The sequence below is a fragment of the Euprymna scolopes genome, chromosome 7 (genome assembly GCF_053919585.1).
Source record: "Euprymna scolopes isolate OS-2025 chromosome 7, ASM5391958v1, whole genome shotgun sequence".
Taxonomy (NCBI): Eukaryota; Metazoa; Mollusca; class Cephalopoda; order Sepiida; family Sepiolidae; genus Euprymna; species Euprymna scolopes.
Genome location: NC_136488.1, coordinates 121,921,237 through 121,942,385, shown reverse-complemented (window position 1 = coordinate 121,942,385; position 21,149 = coordinate 121,921,237). Strand labels below are relative to the sequence as shown.

General features: G+C 35.2%; 1 long non-coding RNA gene and 1 pseudogene across 1 annotated transcript in view; both read right to left on the bottom strand.

Moving 5' to 3' along the window:
* The window catches only part of LOC145280244 (uncharacterized), a 181,309-nt gene that overhangs the window by 95,578 nt on the left and 64,582 nt on the right, over positions 1-21,149 (bottom strand). The gene's annotated exons all lie outside the window — the stretch shown is intronic.
* Positions 6,203-6,417, bottom strand: LOC145280564 (U2 spliceosomal RNA; annotated as a pseudogene).

The window sequence follows — 21,149 nt, the reverse complement described above, 5'->3', positions numbered from 1 at the left end:
TTAACAATTTCACATAATATACAATATGACAGCCGAAATAAAAAAAGACCGCTCGACGAATGGAAACGTTATCCAGCAAAAGCGGAAAAAATTAGATGTGCTTTATATATATATATATATATATATATATATATATATATATATATATATATATATATTGCTCGTGATCATTTTATTATTATTGGCTCACAAGGAGCTTTCAAAGATCTGATCGTGTACAGCCTGTGGTGCTCCCTGGAAGCTGAGTGACAACAAGTCTCCCCAGATTTTCCAGTACTCTCCACCTCTTTCGATAACATTTGCAAGTAAATGTACATTATACAGCTGATTGCCACTGATTTCTCGTTGGCAGTCGCCATTGACCGTTACTGAAATTTGAGTGGCAATAAGCCTCCTGAAGGTCCCAGTTCTCTTCACATTTATACAGTGGAGGTCTGGTCAGTGCTCACTCCTCGGTCTTTCTTTCCTCCTTGACTACTTGGCTATTCGGTCTCACTCTTTTTTTTTTCTTTTTGGAGGGGTGGGAGATGGACAGTGATATGGTAATGGGTGATGGGGCTGTGATTAGAGAACTTATAGGTATGCAGCTCGAATGTTCTTGCTGCCATGTCGGGCTTCATGTTTTGTCTCTGTAGCAGTTTATCTGGTATTATTATTATTATTATTATTATTATTATAATTATTATTATTATTATTATTATTATTATTATTATTATTATTATTATTATTATTTTGCTTTTTTAAAGAAAAATGTGACACGACTCGAAACGAACTGATAGAAGTGACGCGTTGAGTGTGTTGCTGCTATCGTTTTTGTGGTGTCCAGTGTAAAACTGTCTACGATGGAGGGTCAGGTCTCGGTCAAATCACTGGGTGTCAAAGAAGAACGAGGGAAGAGAAGAGGTGATTGATGATGGCATTTGAAAAATAAATGGACAAATACCCGGGGACATGAGTTGGCCAAGGACAATAGAGAACGAGAGAATGCTGTGTGACTTCTTAAACGTCAGGTAAATGTTTGAAAATGAAGTGGAAAAGCCTGCAGAAATGAATAACATTCAAGAGCTTAAACAGAACAAAGATATATATATATATATATATATATATATATATATATATATATATATATACTAGCAGGCCGCTCGTTTCGAAAGTTAAGGCATATTGAAAGAAACAATTTTTTCAATTTATTTATTATTAAACTAAACGCGGGTTCATCAAAGAATGTAATCTAAAGTGTGTTTTTCAATATATTTCACTAATACAAAATACATCTTGGCATATATATTACTTCTGGGATTGAGTTGTATTTCTAAAATATTGTATTTTAGTCCCTTTAATTAGATGTAAGTTATAATTAACTAAACAAGTCACCGATCTCGATCTCTCTCTCTCTCTCACTTTCTATTTGCTTCCCCACGAAAACAAAATGTGACATAAGCTCGTTTTTAATGTAGGAAAAAACAGCTCCCTCAAAAGGGGGCACTTTGGTAGTATGCAACAATAAAATTACTTTAGTTTAAATAGGTTTCCCGCTCCATTGACTAAGAACAATTTAACTTCAGTGACGCATCACAGAACAGACACTACATCCCTGGTACTAGGCCGAACGAGTGTACTCTCTCTCTCTCTCACACACACACTCACTCACTCACTCACTCACTCACTCACTCACTCACTCACTCACTCACACACACACAGCCCTTTATATTTCTTATGTCACGAATTACAAATCAACTTCATTCCACATGATACCTTTCATCAGGAACACATTTGATCTTATGTCTAAACTTTATAAAAATAGTAAATAAATTAACTACTACATAGTAATAATGATCATAATACTAAACTAGAAAGATTTTTTCCATAGTAACGAAAAACAAATGTATAAACGAGTATGCCTCGAATCACGGATTTTCAAATCAAATCAGCGTTGACTGCGGACAAAGAGACGAAAAAATAAACCACATAATAAGTGAATGCAGTTAACTAGCCTAAAAAGAATATAAAAATAGACATGATCGAGTGGGGAAGGCAGTACACTGGTAATTATGTAGACATTTCAAATTTACGTCTAAGATTTCACTTACATAAGGATGACAGATTTATACCTCTTAAGAAATGAAAAAAAAAAGAATGAAAATGACGGAAATTAAGTAGAAAATCGAAATCTGTTCGAATAAGGACAATAAGGAAAGATGCGAATCGATAACTATTTTCTTATGTGTGCATATTATCATGTGTTTTGTTTTCGTATGAACATTTCCAGGGATAACAAATATTGTAGACTAGCAAGATGACCCGACATTGCCTAGGATTGAATGATGATCAACGAATGTTTCACACTCCCATATTTTTATTGTCATCGAAATCGATGAAATAGCCAATTTGTTCAATCAAATCATCGATTGGTTGCCTGGAAATCTATCATGATGCACTTGGGGAAGCTTCACATGCCTATCGCAGTCACTAAGTTAACAATATATTGTAGTCTACAGTGCACTGTAGTAAACCTACTGTTTATTTTATAAAAAAAATATTTCATATATAATGTCTTGCTTTATAGTCTAAAATGCAAATATCAAGTATCATGCTGCAATTGTGCTCTAAACAGAAAAATTAATTTCGAACATGCCCCTATCATATCAAAAGATCTAGTATTGATTTTATATGTCTGACATTACTGGTTGTGCGGTGATAATGGTTTGAATTAAAGTTTAAAATAAATAAAAGTCAAGTATCATTGTGAAATTGCACTTTAAACAGAAACATTCATTTCGAACGCACCCCTGTCATATCAATGAATGTACTGTTAATTGAATGTGTTAGGCCTTTCGGCTTGTGTGGTAATAAAACGTCTCAAATGAACTTGTGATGTTAGACTGTGTAAGGTGTTAACTTCGGTCAAAATTAACTGTTCCTTCTTTCATTGGATTATTTCGATTATCGATTATCGATACTTATCGAAGACATTCCAACACAAAACTTATCTAAGAACACTGCCAGGCACATAAAGTATCCTCGTGTGTTATTTCATAAAAATCGTCCGAGGCGTTTTCGAGTTCATAGGAAACGAACCCTCAGGCATTTTTTATATATAATGGTAGAGATAGAGATATGTTGAATAAACTAAATTAAATGCAAAATATGGATTCTAAATAAAATTTACTTTTTCATTTCAACTTATTTTTGAATGTCAAAACTGTTCATACGGAATAAGTTTGTTATGGTCATCGTAAGCACTGCTAACATAATTCGAAAAAAAAATACTCGTGCTAACTAAATGTGGGAATAATTAAAAATTAAAATGCAATCAATAATATTAAATGTGCCCGTATTGACAATGGCATTTTCTAGACAAGGTAATCCATCAGGATAATTATTTTGGACGATTAATAAATTAACGCCCAAGTAAAAAAAAAAAAAAAGCTTGGAAAAGTTCCCTGAAAAAAATCATGTTTGGAAGGTGACCAAAACTGAGTTCAACAAATCATAAAAATAGAAAGCAAATCATGGAAATAAGATTATTAAAAAAATAAAAAATAAAAATCAGAAAAACACAATTGAAAATTTCCAGCCGCATACTTTTTGCTGGCCTGGATTGATCGTATCATAAATAAAACACATATACTACATTTGTCTCCCAAAGGAGGAGGTAATACACGAGTGCATATATCCTAAAATACCACCGGTTTTCAAACAAAGAGGCATGATTGGAAGTATGATCTCATGTCAAGAGAACAGATAAAAATATAAATATAAAACATAAAAATAGAAATACTAAAGGGCGAGCACTCCTGCCACATTTGGGGATGCGCCTCTCAGACCACCCTTTTCTGTCTTGACATAGTGCAATAGCACGAAGTGCCTTAAATCGATTATCGATCAAATTTATTGATAGTACACACATGTAACTCTAGTCCCCTTCGAAGTAATCTCTTCCGGCTGCAATGCACTTATTGTACCGTTCTAACAATTTCCAGAAGGCGCTATGGAAGTCCTCTTGTGTAAGTGTATCAGTGACCCTCGTAAAAGCCTATTCTTCTTCTCTATTGTCTCATAGCTTGAGGAATAACCAAAAGTCGCAGGGAGCAATCTCTGGACTGCGGGATGTGAATTGATCAGCTCGACAACCTCCCTGCTGTCATGACAACGTCTTTTTTCTCTAATCTTCTTTGAGCACCTTTTTGGATAAACTTCGCACAAATCTTCCACATTTTTAGTTTCTCGCTAATAATTGTGTGTACAGTTTTCACACTGACATTAAACTGTGCACTTATTGTCTCTATAGACAAACGACTCTCCTTATCTATGAAATTCTTCATGTGATCAATAAACTCTGATGTTCTGACTTCCTTACTCCTCCTACATATCTCACGTCATCCTTCACAGACTCCCTACATTCCTTGAATCTCTTATACCAATCTAAAAACGGTGCTCGATTCATGCAAGGTGGTCCAAAAGCAATCTGAAGCATTCCATACATTTATGTGGCATTTTTTCCAAGTTAAAAAACAGAATTTTATTGCATATCGTTCTTATTAGAGTGTCCTCACGTCCAGATTGCATTTTCGAAATATCATTATGTGTTACAATCAGGCTTCAGTAAAGTGTATTCCAATTCCGGCTGTAGTTGCTCATTTGAACGCGTAATCATAAAAATTGGTCAGTCATCTCATGAATTGTATAGCTATAACATACTTAATTTCCAAGCGTCTACGTGAATTTTTAATGTCTGTACAAAGAAAGTCTGGAAACTTATTGAAGGAACCTCGTAAAATAAATATTTAACAAGAAGACAATATGTAAGACGATATTTTGCAAATAGGAAATGTATTCTTGGCATCTCTTAAGATTTAAATGTGACCTCAGATGTTCTACCAGTGTAATCTAAAGCGTGCAGAAATGCAAACAGTTTTAGCGCCTTTTTTGATGATAATTGTATTTAATATATAAATGCCATTTAGCAACGAAAAACGCAATAATGGAGTAGTATTAACAATACCCATTTCTTCTAAGAAGGGATATCTAGCGATTTGAACCGTGACTAAAATATGGTAAACATTAGAAAAGCTATCTTAGTCAGACAATGTATATTTTGAATGGAAATATTTCAAATGGATTCGAATATATCTTATGTACGGATTAGAGATAAGTACAAAGAGACATATACATGTTTTGTACTTTTCATCAAAACTCGTTTCACTGTGTGCTAACACTACGGACGTCTCTTGTAGAAAACAAGGCCGATAGCCATTAGTCGCGTGCTCTTGTGCAATGAATGAATACGTGAATGTAGGATTGACAGGAAATTCTTAAAGATAAACTAAAATGACCGAAAAATGGACTGAAATGACTTAAATAAATAAAAAGTAAATGACTTAGAATGACGTTAATGAACTTAAGGATGAATTAAATGATCTTAAGAATGGCTTGGATGCTTAAAAATAACTGGAATCCTTCCAAAACAACTCGAATGATCCGGAGAATGACTTGAATGGCTTTGAGACTGACTGGTTGTAAAGTTAATGATCATTTTACATTACATTAATACAGAAAAGTGATCCCCCACTTTATATTACAGTAAGTACAGCATGTAGTAAGAACAGATGGTATTTATTTGCTCCCCCACCGAGCAAATTAGGCACAAGGCCAATTTTTAATGTAAGAAGTGAAGGGAGGGGGAAGGGAAAGAGGGATCAGCTCCCGAGAGGTGGGAAATGGGAGCTGATTAAAGGTCAGGCATGTGGGGTTGCCCCCACATCTGGTCTTTACTAGTCATAGCTAGTCCTAGCTAGTCATAGCTTGCAGCATCTGCCGGAACAGATGGTGTTTATTTGCTCCCCCACTGAGCAAATTAGGCACAAGGCCGTTTTTAATGTGAGGTAAAAACCAGCTCCCCTAAAAGGGGTCACTCTGGTTACCAAAAATAATAATTGTCCCAGTATAGAGGGTTTCCCCTCCATTGACTGGTACAAATTATCTTAAGTGCAGTATCTGCCGGAACAGATGGTGTTTATTTGCTCCCCCACTGAGCAAATTAGGCACAAGGCCGTTTTTAATGTGAGGTAAAAACCAGCTCCCCTAAAAGGGGTCACTCTGGTTACCAAAAATAATAATTGTCCCAGTATAGAGGGTTTCCCCTCCATTGACTGGTACAAATTATCTTAAGTGCAGTATCTGCCGGAACAGATGGTATTTATTTGCTCCCCCACTGAGCAAATTAGGCACAAGGCCGTTTTTAATGTGAGGTAAAAACCAGCTCCCCTAAAAGGGGTCACTCTGGTTACCAAAAATAATAATTGTCCCAGTATAGAGGGTTTCCCCTCCATTGACTGGTACAAATTATCTTAAGTGCAGCATCTGCCGGAACAGATACTACACTTTGATCTTGGCCAAAAGGCCAAGAAAAGCGGTATTTATTTGCTCCCCCACCGAGCAAATTAGACACAAGGCCGATTTTTAAAGTGAGGGGTAAGGGAAACTGGGGACCAACTCCCCGAGGAGTATGGGAGCTGGATAGTGACGATTAGTATGAAGGGTTGCCCCTACATTGACCAAGGTCTTATATGTGGGGCTGCCCCCACATATGGTCTCTGCTTGCAGTATCTGCCGGAACAAATACTACACTTTGATCTTGGCAAAAAAAGGCCAAGAAAACATTAAAAAGCAAAGAACAGCATCTATTAAGAACCGACCTTTGATCTTTACCAAAAAGGCCAAGCACAAAAGTGTTACGGACAGACCGACCGACCGACCGACCGACGGAGTGACTTATAGAGTCGCTGGCACGTGACTAAAAACTAATCACATTTCTTTGCATTACCAGGCATGAGTTTCAATAGTGACTTATTTTACATTGTTTAGAGTCTTCATTCATAAATTTGTCAAATGTTTAAAGGACCGAATAAAATAATGTTGTCAGATGCATTGCTATTTATATCTAATTTGCAAAATACAACATACTTTAATGTATATGGTAGATATATCAGGTCATCCCAAAGGTTCTGTTCGAATGTATGAACAAAGAAAAGAAGTGACCAAATGTTACTTTGTTTTTATTAAAGATTTCATCATCAATATACTTTCCCTGATTTGTCATGACTTCCTTCCATCTATTAATAAGCTTATTAATTTCATCACTGTAAAATCATTTTGGCTTTGATTTGAAGAACTCACGAATGTCAGTTTCAATATTTTTCTGCGTTACAAAAGTTGTTCCTTCCAAATGATTTTGTAAGTTTAGAAACAAATGGTAGTTTGATGGAGCACAGTCAGGAGAATATAGTGGATGAGGAATTTTCTCCCAACCAAGTTCTTTGATCTTTGGTGAAGTGATTCTTGCTGTCTAGGCTAGTGCATTGTCCTGATGAAACACCACCCGTTTTCGATTCACTAGAGCAGGTCTTTTTACCCTCTAATCTTGGTTCAAACGCTCTAATTACTGGCAGTAGATTTGAGCATTAATTGTTGCAATGGGGATAACAATTCAAAATGGATTATTCCTTGGCAATCCCACCATATTGAAAGAAGAACCTTATTCCCATGAAGTTTTTTCGGCTCTGGCTGAGGTTTTTTCCACCTTTACTAAGTCATTGTCTATGATGCTTAACATTTCGATAAAACATCGATTTTTCGTCACGAGTCACAAGTCTATCGAAAAAAGGGTGAAACAAGTTGGCGAGAATGGAGAGAAGAGCAGATATCGACTATGGATTTGAGATTGTTTTCAGACAATTCATGAAGCACTCATTTTCCGAATTTAGGAATTTTCCAAATTGTTGAAGATAAACTGTTGTATGGTTTGAACTCAGTTTTATTGCCAATTTCTCAACTGATAAAGCAGGATTTCCTCCAAGAGCTGCTTCAAGAAACTTATCACCACATGCAACTGGACGTCCGGTTCGATCTTCATCTTCAAGAGTGAAATCGCCACTCGTGTACCTCGCAAAACGTCTTCTGCAAGTTCTTTCATTCACACATTCTTTTCAATAAACTGAGTGAATATTTCTAGCCGTTTCGGTTGCTGAGTTTCCTTTCTTGGACTTATATGATATGCTTCAAATGATTCTTTGCAACTTCCATGTTAGTAGGGTTGTAATCAAGTAAATTTAAATTTCATCGTTCTGTAAACAAATGTAATCAATTAAAATGCATCTAAACATAAAGTATAAATCATTACACAATATTTTTTAAAGTTTCGTTCAATTTAAAAACAAAGGTAAAAATTCGGACAGAACTTATGGGATAACCTTATATAATACAACATACTTAAATGTGTACGCAAGATTTATAATACATTTTTTATACTCTTGTTTTAATATCTATGTGCAAAATGAAACTAACACTTTTTCAAACTACAACCGCTGCCAACAAGTGCTCGTCTGAACTCCAATCTCTGGTCCCCCCTCGCCAATCTTTCACGAAAAACACCCGTCTAGTTGAATCCACTGTGAAAAATTTCCCCCACTCTATATCTGTGCCTAAATCAAAACGGGGATTCCATGAACAAAGCTTCTTTCTTAGAACTGCATGCCGGTAGAACTCTGTTCCGTTTGCCTGCTTCCCACCGGACTACAACTTGGATGTCTTCAAGTCCAACATTAACAAATTCCTAATTAACCGCCCCCTTAAGTAAACACTTCATCAAATCTCCACACTAACGTCATGTACTTGCAATAACCGTTATCCCTGAGTGGCTTCCGGGCCTTGATAAGTGGTGATCACTGTGTAAAAAAAAAAAGTTGCTCTACTCGCTGTCTGTACCTAAATCTAAACGCAAATTCCATGAACAAAGTTTCTTTCCAAGAATTTCCTGCCTGTTGAGCTTTTCTATTGACCTGCTTCCTAGCTGACTTCTTCAAGTCAAATTCTTGCAATCCCATCACCTTAAATAGTCTAATTCTTTCACAATTCCAACACAAAAGGATCATCGAGCTGTTGTCATACTGCCTACCTTAAACCCATTAACCCTTATCCTCGAGTGGACTGCGGGTCTTGATAAGTAGTGACTCCTCCAGTAGAAAAAGACTTTTAGCTAGTTTATACAAGGACTGTTCTGCAACATTGCATAATCACTGAAAAAAAAAAACGTTGATATTTCGATATTTCATAACTCGGGATAGAACATCATATTCTTTTTATTGTTTGACTTTCGAGTGTGTATCCGTTGATGTCTTATGTGCTTTTATATAGAGTGATGTGGTTCTCGGTTGATTAACTGTGTCTTACTGTGTCGGATATTATTCGAGAGTCAAAACAATGAAAATAATATGCTGTAGTCATAGGCCTATTCATAACTTTAAATTCAACTTTTGTAAAATTTGTGGCTAAAAATACTAAAGCAAATAAAATCAAATTTAGGAAGGTTCCTATGTTGTTTAGCACGTATAATGAAACGGTACAGAAACCAGGTGGAAATCTGTAATCTCTCAGTAGAATGGGCATTTCTCGTGTTTGTGACTAAGCAAGACAAAGTAGTAGGCGTTGAAGCAAGAAGGAAATGTAAAGAGGATGCGATATCCACGGATTTCCTCGATGGTCCAGATAAGAGGCGTTTGTTTGGATAACCGAGCCGCCCGTCTGTCATCTCTGGCAGTGACGCAATTCGATGGATACAGGTGTACGCATGCGTGTCAGTTTACTTCCTGTCAGATCTTTTTCTTTACCGTAAGTGATAATAGAGTGTTCGTATTCGCTTTCTTTAGTCTCTGTTAAAACTAAAACAAAGATTAAAAACAAAAACGGGCGCGTTTAAATGATGTCGAAAACATACACCAATAGTATAACACACACACACACACACACACACACACACACACATGAACACTAGCCTTCCAGAGATGTCTAGTTCATCGTGTCATGACTCATCACTGCGAGTAGATTTATCGGGAAAACCAACTCGAAGGTTCGAATCACTGCCAAGTATTAACACTCTTACTCAATTCTAAAATATATGTCCTAACAAACTCGCTACTGGAGTGGAGGAAATTATATCATTTTTGCTAAACTTCAACTATTAATTAGTTTACAGTTTACTCTTATTACAACGTAACGAACCTATGTATTTTTACGGAAGAATATTAGATTACGCTAAACTAAAAAAAAAAAAAAAATCATAAGCAAGCTAAATAAATCCATAAAAAGTATATGCACACTTGTGTGTGTGTATATATATATATATGTATATATATATATATATATATATATATATATATATATATATATATATATATATATACTAGCAAAAGTGCCCGTAGTTGACTAGGTTCAAAAACAGCCTACAGAAAATGGACTCTGATTTATGAAAGCATGATAGGTTATGAAAACGAAGGGTTTTAAAGAGATGGCTTCGAATTTGGGGGTATCTGTGAAAACCGGCGACGGTCGGCACAGTGGTTGGATGCCAGAGAAACTCCACAAGACTTCTCGAAGCCGGGATTGCACAAAAAAAGTTATGGTGACTCTTTGTTGGTCTGTAGCCGGTTTCATCTATCACCGCATCGATTACGGCGGAGAAGTACTGCTGACAAATTGACGAAATGTACCAGAAACTCCAACGTATTTGCCCGAGATTGTTCATTATGAAGGGACCAATTCTCCTCCATGGCAACACTCGCCCGCATGTTGCTCAAATGGCCCTGCAGAAGCTGAACGAATAGGGCTACGAGACTTTGCCTCATCCGCCCTATTCACTGAATCTCTCGCCCACCGATTATCAGTTTTTCAAGTATCTCAACAACTTCCTGCGCGAAAAATGCTTCAAAATCCGAGATAATGCGGAATCGGTCTTCAATGACTTCATCGCTGCCAGAACTCCGGATTTCCATGTGAATAGGATAAATAACATTGTTTCTCATTGGCAAAATGTGCCGGTTCTAATCTTATATCGATTAATGAAGTTTATTTTTAAAGGAGTTATGATATTTTGAAGTTGAACGTCAAAAAACGATATTATTTTTTCATCGACCTAATAATGTTCATTTGAATTTATATATACTGTTACGACTCTATTTTACGGCTAGCATAGAAGGTGTTTGGGGCTAAGGTTTGGGATGAATATTAACAGTTCTTTAATATGTAATGAAAATCGTATTGTAATTATTTCTTCAATTTTCGCAATCTTTCTTTTTAATTAGTGATTCTGATGAATTAAATTGCCTTACTTGATCTGAATCATATCAAAAAGAACAGGTTTAACTAAACTGAGCAAGTAATTTTAAATTAATGAGGCCACAGCAAGTAAGCAACCGACCAAGTAATTGAAGGAAAATTATCCTAAAGGCGCGCGTGCGAGAGAGAGAGAGAGAGAGAGAGAGAGAGACAGACAGACAGACAGACAGAGAAAGAGAGATAGAGAGGGGAAGAGGGAGTGGAGAAAGAGGGAGAAGGGAGGACGGAAATGGGGAGAGAAATGGGGAAAGAGAACCTCGGTCAGAACGCGTTGCATATATTTAGTATTTCTAATTGACGAAGCCCAGCACGTCGTCGAGTTACGTAAGAGACATGTTGAAATTAGATTCCTTGCTCGAGGCCAGTCAACCTTGGAAAATTGTCAGCTATCCGACCGAAATGAGAGGAATAGGGTATAGAATTTTGTTCTGTTTAGACACGAGAGCTCTTAAGCTTTGCATTCGTGGTCTTTGTATAGGTTGAATTGCTATATGCAAGTGTGGTATAGGGGTTCTCGATTAGAGCAATCATTTCGCCAACTCTATTCAAGCTTCATTTTATTACGTTCGCCGAAAAATCGAAATAATATGCCAAGTTGATTAACATAAATATGTTTGTATGATTTCAGGTTAGCATTAGATTCAGGGTACATTAACATTTTGTTTTCACTTTCTCCGTTCTGTTTTCTTTTTCGCGCCAAGATTCAAGATAAGTAAGCTTATCCACGACCGTTTAACCCATTCATGTATGGTGTTTATTACTCGTTGTTATTGCAATTGTCTCTAGCTTTTTTTAACGGCAGTTTCTCTCCCGATAAAAAAAAGTGCTTGAAGATTTTGCAATATTTGATATTTATTTAATTTTATGTGCGTAATATTAATAAACACGCACACTATATTTTTGGTTATTTTAAATATTGTAATTTTCACGAGATCCGTGAAAATACAACAATTGTATCCATATTCTTTTGTATATTGCTATCACGAATTATGTGGATATCGAATAGAGACCCTACAATATTATTATTCCAAATTGGTTCAAATTCAAATATACAATATAAAATACTGTTTTTTTTTGTTGTTGTTTTTTTTTTACTTTTTTTTTTTTTTTTTTTGAGTGGAAATCTCTCCGGAGAAGGCTTGAAGCAACGAACTACTACTAATGAATACTACTCTATAGTTAAAAACGAGCCAACTATAAGTGTTATATGGATAAATTCCGACCCCCCAAAACAGCAACTCTTCTCCTTTTATCAGAAGCATCGCTTATGGAATGTGATGACTTAAGGACAAAATGAGGGAAGGTTCACTTTATTTTAATGCAGTTTCATAAACTATCTGGTTATGTAAATCTATCTTTTAAAAATCCCGTTTGTATGAGATATAATTCTATGAAAGTGTTTGCTAGCATACCATTAATTTTATTGTAATATCGAGTGACCGATAAGATATACTAACCTGAAACCCAATAAAGTGTATTTTACGTTTGATGCAACAGTGAATTTAAAAATAAATACTTTTTTGTATTGCATCGTCAGCTATCTGATGGTCTCATCTTTTGAAAAATGTAAGGAATGGTAACGTAGTACGAACATAATATACCGTAGCGTATTATTATATAATTAAACTTCATAGCTAACATATAATGCTATCAAAAATATCAAACATTATTTATAATGCATAGTTTCGTTTATTTATTTATTTTTTAATCAATTAATCACAGTGGGTACCTCCTGAAGGCTGCTAATATCTTTTTGTAAAAATATTGCTATGGGTCCCAAATAATTTTAACATTATTTGTCATGCTTTATATTGTGTCCAATTCACCTTTTTATTCATACGAGTATTTTTCTAGAAATAGAAATATTATGCGAAGGTGATTGGTATACACATACTTTTTGGACATTAACTTTAGTGGACATTAATTTTGATGGGATATCTATTTAAGAGCATCATAAGAGTGACACGCGGTAACGACTTATTGTATGAAACGATTGCATTGAAATTAAATTAATTTTTTTTTTAAATTATATAATTTATAACAATTTTAATCGGGCACGCGAAATTCTTGAAGGTGGCTGTACTGAAGCACTACGAAAGAAAACCAGATGAGTTTGAAGCCCCAAGCATTGTCTCTTTGTTTTTTTTTTCTTTTTACTTTTCGTACTAAGCTATATTCTCGTTTACAATATCAATCGGTAGAGCCACACGAAATGTTTGAGCGTGGATAAAGGCACGGATTGACTTGGAATGCCGTGGTTGAATTATATCGAACCTATAGCGACAATTCCTTTAAAGATGCTCGCGTTACGTTTCAAATTGAGTTATACATGAACACATATAAGCTCATAATCTTACTTGGTGTTTAACTGCTAAATGCGACCGCAAGATCTTTCAGACTGGGGAAACACCTCTTCTAAACATGTTGTTGCATATATAAAAAATCACTAAGTCAATACAACCTGTTAGAAGTCATAACAGGTTTATTCTGCTTGATCTTTGTTCCAAATTACTGGTTAATGGGGAAGAGGGACACAGAGATATCGAGATTTAATATTTAATAATATCTTAAGCATGTTAAAATAACATGTTGGCACGTTATTACTCCCATCGTATGTTTACTTCTGTAACTCATTTTCTTTTTGTGTCATGTGATGTCACATTTAGTTCTAATAATTCTTGTGTAAAACTAATAACGAGTTTTCAAAGTTTACCCCAAGTAAACATTTAGTTTTTTTTTTGTTATTCAAAATTAAACAACTCATATAATAGTTGGCTAATTGCTAATATTTAACAATCAACTTTCTGTAATTACTTTTTTTTTAAAGATCGAAGAAATCAGTTCCGGTGACATGAAAAGCAGCTTAAACAGAACATAAAAACCTGATTCATACGAAAATAAGAACATGCTGATATATAAAAAGGAGGAACACGCTAAAATGCTGGCAAAAGATTTTGTCACGTTGGATAAAAAAAAAAAACTCATTTGACTAAATAAAAAACGAAGCTTGATCGTAATAGATAAAAAGAAATAAACTTTTACATTATTATTTTGAAAATAGAAGTTTAAATGTAACGTAAACAAACATCTTGCTAATCCTTACTAGATATGGTCACAAATAGTAGCCCCTTACATCCAGGTAGCGATATATATTGTTAAGGGTGAACGTGAGTAAAAAAAAAATAATTTAAAAAATTGTCTCTCTAATAATAAATATGCAATCTGCATAAATTAAAATATCATATTTAAGCGTATCTTACGACCAGGCATCGCCAGACGGGTTGTTAGTTTAAGTATAATGTTCGTCTGCAAGTCGAGTCGTTACTAAAGAATTTGAGACCGTTATTGCACTGAAGATTTAGTAAAATCTTTTCCCCTCCCTACCCAGCTGACGATCATGATTCACGTGAAATCAATTACGATTAAGAAAATAATAGAAACAAAATGAGTTGTTCGAGGTAGGAAGTATAGCTTCTTCCGGTTATTATTGTTAATGATTGGCAATATAACATGAGCAAACAAAAAAAAATAGCGTTAATGAAACTAAGTACGTTTCGACTTTAAAACTATAGCTATTATATTTTGTGCATAATACGTACAACACAGGACATGCGGGTACGAAATGTATATAATTTTTTCATTAATAAAAGAGTTTATCGCCCACGTTCTGTCTTGAGAAACAATCGATACCCTCTGTAAGAATAGCTACGCGTATAATTGTGAAGCAAGAATTGCGCAATCTACACCAACACCTTGCTAATTCGGTACAGCTTGATTCCATTGGCAAGGAGGTATCCATGGCGACAAAAAACAATGCCGAGATAAGCGGAGAGCACATACAACACCTGCTATTCTCAAACGGTCACTCATTTAGTACTAGCCAGGCTCAACGTCTCTTAAGTGATCTGATCGTAATCGGCGTGCTAACGTGATCACGTCTACAGATTATATCAGCTCAAAAATTAGTTTACAAATGATGGATTACCATAAAATAGCCCTTAAAAGCAGAACCTACAGACAAGTCTGCCGAGTATTCATTTGGTGGTTTTCAGCATTAGGATACAAGCTAGCTATAAATAATTGACTGTAAGCTGATCTATTTAAAAGGATCGCCTTATTTTTTCTGGGAACATATCAAATTTTTACGGCTTCGTGACAGATTAGGTCAATCCTAATGTCTAATGTGACTCACAGAGCTATCTGTACCAGCCTTTAGGTTAATCACTCGCTAATCCTTTTTACTCGAATTAAAAGACGTGACGAAGTCGGTAATGATATATGAAATAAGATTATTCTGTACATGGGTATATGAAAGCGGTTAGCTATTAAAATGGCTGCCAAATTGTATCGAATAATTCTATCTTCTTTTCGCGGCGGTGATAGGACAAATAAATCCGCGTCTTCAGTTATTATCTGAATTTTACGGGTGTCTTTTACATTTTTATTAAAAAAAAAATAAAAAAAATCAGTTTTTTTTTTGTTTTTGTTTTTGCGGATTACATCTTTTTTGTTTTCATTTTTCTGTGTAAAAATTAAATTTGTTTTTTGATTTTTGCTGATTATAATTACACATTAATTTTAATATCTTCTCACAAATAATAATTTGTAGCAAACCGGACTAAGAGTTATTTTTAGGATTAGGGGAGATTATATTTTGTTTTGTAAAGAAATTATAAAAACAAACAATGTTTACTAAAAATAAAAAGATATCCGAAACAGATTCACATACAAAATCTATACTCATAAGTATACACTGCACATATAAAAAAAAAAACAGCAACAAAAATAGGTTTAATGCACGCAGAAGTCATACCAGAACAGTTCACAAGAATCCGTAGGATAATAGATAAAGTCTTATGCAAAATTCAGTTGGGTTCAACACACATCTGGACGTGAAGAACGATGATTTAAAGAATTTAAAGAGTACAAATTATCAATTCTCATCTAAAAAAAATCAGAAGCAACAATTTTAATTGGTCAATTAATTTGCCTTGTCACCGCTGCACCCCCTAAAAACAAACAAAATTAGTGTGTAGCTATTTCGGGAGCTAAACGATTCAACGGAGCTAAACTCTCGTATATATTGTATTGGTTAGCAATACAATTAACAAAGAAATACTTTTATATTTCTAAAGCTAGTTTGTTTGTTTAGCCATTAACGATAAAGTTGTTATTTAACGCTAGCTCGTTAAAGCGAGAGGAGGGCGACTACTATTAATTGCCAGAGAAAGACAGTAAACTAAAAATGTGAAAGCTCTTGGGGGTAAAGCAGTTCGGTTATACCGGAATTGATACCGTGTACATTGCACCCGAGGTTAAGATTCATCCGTTCAGAACTTCATTTAACTGACGTAAGTGTTCCAAGGTTAAACTCCGTAGCGTATATTTCCTTGGGGAATAACACAACAACAGTGCTATTTAACCGACTTGCACATCGTATATACTTCGCACAGAAATATTTCATGGCTTTTTGAATGTCTACTGTTGATCAACAATAGGTTCGAAAACTACCCGACAAAATTGCATTAACTTTGACAAAACAAATCATTGAGAAACAAGATGTGTCATAATGCGTGAATCCAAATTTCTATTAGGTTGGTGCAAAAATAATGTCGTTCTTTTGCCGTTCAATGATTTTATTTTTGTACCAAATAAATACTATAATACTATTTTAATATTGGTAGTAGAAGTATGCTTAACATTAATAGAATTAATGTTTACCGACTCCAGAGAGGTTGGAAGAATTATAACAAATTTGGCATGAAGAATACTTGGCATTCCGGGAGTGTCATATAGTAGGGACAAAACTATAATATTACTGATTGAACTACAGGTATTACTAATATAATTATCACTACTATGAAGTTTTGTAGCGAAAGTGACTTCTTTAATACAGGGTGACCCCCCCCCCAAAAAAAAACAGAGGACATTCAATGGTTTTTCTGAGAATTTTACAATCAACGGAGAAAAAAAAGGCCAAATACCCTAGTTTTTTTGATGTGATGTTTTTAATATAATAAACTAGTTATGACCAAAGTTTCATTTCTTTCGGACAAAAGACTAAGAAACGGGGCCCGTTCTTTTTGGGTCACCCTGTAAAAAAAAAAAACGAAGTACGGTTCGTAACAATAATGTACAAAAAGAAGAAAAGAAAACGTCCCTGGGGTGGGGGGGGATATATAAGATGAGCACAAGAGAAAGAAAGAGTAAAACTCTTCGAGATCTGCGAACTGGGGAAGTAGATATACGAAAATACATGGAAAAAGGAAACGGGGGTGGGGAAACACGGATTTTAACATTTCGAAACAACTTTTATTAACAAATTAAGTGTAAAAAAGAAATCAGACAGAGCAACGGGAAAATTTATCAATATCCCAATATGCTGAGAGAAAATATATCAATGCCTCCCACCACCACCACACACATATACCGACGTGCTGTTGTGTCAACGGCATTTCGTTATATGTGTGTAAGGGAGAAAAACAGAGAGAGAGAGAGAGAGAGAGAGAGGGGGGGAGAAAGTGAAAGAGAGAGTGCTAGGAGGACAGAAAAGGGGTAAACTTTATTTACAAACTAAGTGTAAAAAAAGAGTTAAAAATTTAGACGAATCAAAACAACTTATGGCAACGGGAAAATTTATCAATATCTAAATATGCCGAGGGAAGATGTATCAATGCCCCCCTCCCAATAACAATCTGTCAGTATATGTGTTAGAGAGAGAGAGAGAGAGAGAGAGAGAGAGAGAGAGTGGGAGGAGGATAGAAAGGGGGTAAACTCACAATTTCTTTCATTTTTAACTGTTCATTTTTTTCGTCGATGTCGGTTATGTCTCCTTTTATTCGATTAGTTCTTTTCACACCTTCTAAAATAAATTTCCCATCGAATATTGTAGAATTTTCCGTTGATAAAGTTTGCCTTTTCATTAATATTTTACTCGTCTTCCGTAATATTAGGACATAGAAATTTGCTGTTCATCCTTCAGTATTATTGTTGCTTTTTTATTTCTCGTTTTTTTTCTTCCTTATTACCTTTTATTTATTTCTACTTTATTTAATCTTCATTCGTGTTATTCGTTAGTCTCACTTGGGAGCACAGCAGAATTCGGCGTTTTCTTCTTCCGTCTGTGATCTGCTCACTGCCTCTTTCTAATAGTCATCTGATGTTCTCTTCTTCTTCTTCTTCTTCTTCTTCTTCTTCTTCTTCTTCTTCCTCTTCTTCACAGCTCATATCTTTTACGTGTGCGTGCTGCCTGTGCACCCCCTTTATCTATATTATTGCGGGCCAGGATATAAATACCCTAACTCGCTACAAAAGAAAATAATGAAACGAATGGAATGAAGGAAACAAAAACTCAATTGCTGGATAAGATAAACGTGTCGTTTATTTACTGTTGAAAGAATGAATGTTTTAGGTATAACACGTGTTCATGTCCGCGCGGGTGTCACCATCGTTTGTTGCGGGACTTGTAGTATAGAAGGAAAAAGAAATCTGTGTTCATCTCACGTTCGGGTCACTATCGTTTGTTCGCGCGTGGAAAGAGAAGTGAGTAATGTAGTGGAACGAGAAATGGCCGTCCGGCACGTAGAAAGAGAAAGAGAGAGAAAGTGAGAATGTCAATCCAGTTCATGGAGAGAGAGAGCGTATAAAGTGTACGTACTGTCTGTTGATTCTTGCCCCATGCATAGTAGCAGGTGACGTGAGGGAGGCGGCTGGTTCGCCGAACCTCTAAGCTCGAGAGCTGGTCCGAAAAGGAAGAAGCTGCTTATTGCTATTGCTTTTATAGTTGTTTCCAGTTGTTTTTGCGCATGTGTAGATTTCCTTTGAAAGGGGAAGTGACGTTGCTCTTGTGTGCGTACGTGTGCGCGTATATGTGCGTATATGTGTGTACGTTCGCGTGTGTGTGTATACACGTGAATGTGAGTGTATATACGCGAACGTGAATATATGTACGTGTGTGGACGTGCGCGCGTATGTTTGTGTGCGCGTATGTATATGACAAGTAATATAGCTTGAGATGTGAATGCGTGTTTTTGTGTGAGACTAGAAAAGGCTCGCGCAATATATAGACTCACTCTCTTTCTTTGTTTCACGCGTGCAGTTCTTCACGCATGAACGCTAACCAATGTATCTGATCTTTCGCGTTTAAGTGTCTCCTCTTGTTTTTTTTTTTGTTTTGTTTTTTACAGAATATCTCGCTATGCCTCTCTATTTATATATATTTTACACATCAGTGACAAGTCAAAATAAATTAATAAGATACACTCTCACTGGATTTTAAATTAAATTAAAATTTTACTTCATCTATTTTTATAAATACATACTCATATTTTGTGATTATGTTACATACGAATATACTATTAAACGCAAAAGGCTATTTGACAGAATTCGACGAAATTTGGCATTACACATTATTGACATAATAATACGACATCAAAGCTACCACTACTACTACTGCTACTACTACTGCTACTACTACTACTCTCACTGCTACAATGGATATCATAGTGCGCATTTTGTGTTATTAAGTATACAGGAAAAGACGAGACAAAGTAGGTATATTGTATGAAATCCCAGCCCTAATGAAAAAATGATCGTTGCAAAACTTAAACACATCTTTGGTCTACTTTGGTGAGTCCTGTCCAGACATTTTTGGAATTAGTTTTACATAAAAATTAAAGTAAAGTTGGAATTCAGGTTAGGTTGGAATTACCAAATATACACCACCGTGGAAGACATCGCAGAACTGTTAACATCGTCTTTATCTACTATATAAAAAAAATGACCGCAGAAATTCCTCTCTGGACCAAAATATGGTAAGTTTATAACAAAAGATGTCACATACAAATTCAATACATTAAGGCTATTAGCCATTATCCTCTGTAGCTTTCGACCACAATTTCATACACATTCAGCCGTGATATTAAAATGATATATTGCATCTTACGAGCTACATTGCATCCAACACCATCAAAATCGCAACATTTATAGAGGAAGAAGTTCCTATTTTTCTCTCTAAATATCTAGTCCCACCACTACTCCTAGTTGTCACCGGGACAAATTATACACTTTCCACATATTCTATGCTTTCCCCGCACATACATGCGCTAAGAAAATCAGACCTAACATAATCTTCACGGTTTCCAATTTATAACTAATTACGTCGCCGTCCATTCTGATTGGCTGAGCTCTGATAATTTTCATATTTAAGAATCCAATTCTACGCTTCATAAACGAACAGTTACTAAAATTACAATATAACGTTACTAATAGACACATTACTCCGCACTGCGTTAATTTCGTTCCTTGCCTATGTAATTACTGTCTTGTTTGTGTGTGTTGCACTTCATAATTCGCTGGGCGTTTGCTATAAACATTAACAAGTCTCAAACTATTGTGTATCCACAAGTATTGACAACATAAACAAAAAAAAATCATGCGTGACTACTGCTTCTTATTATATTCTGTGCATGCGTGTGTTTTTGTGGGTGTGTTTGCGTACGCGTGTTTAAACACAACGCGTGTTGTTAAAACAATTGCAATATATATATATATATATATATATATATATATATATATATATATATATATATATATAAACATTACGAATGAAACTTTTCGCGAAATAAATACATATATATTTATGCTGTAAATTTACAGTGCATTTTTATTTTTATTGCATTTCTATTTAAACAAACTAAGCCACAGAAATGCGTGAACGGGTACAGCTAGTGAGAAATTTAAGGAATACAATATGTTTATGCAAATTCTCATGGATTTAAATGGATTCCCCCATTTTCAGTAATAAGATGTTTTTACTGGAACCCATATTTGTTTTTTATTCAGAGTAGCGGCTTATATTTTGGGAGCGGTGCTAGAAAATAAGACATGAATAAATTGTAGTAGTAGTAGTAGTAGTAGTAGTAGTAGTAGTAGTAGTAGTAGTAGTAGAAGTAGTAGTAGTATTAGTAGTAGCAGTA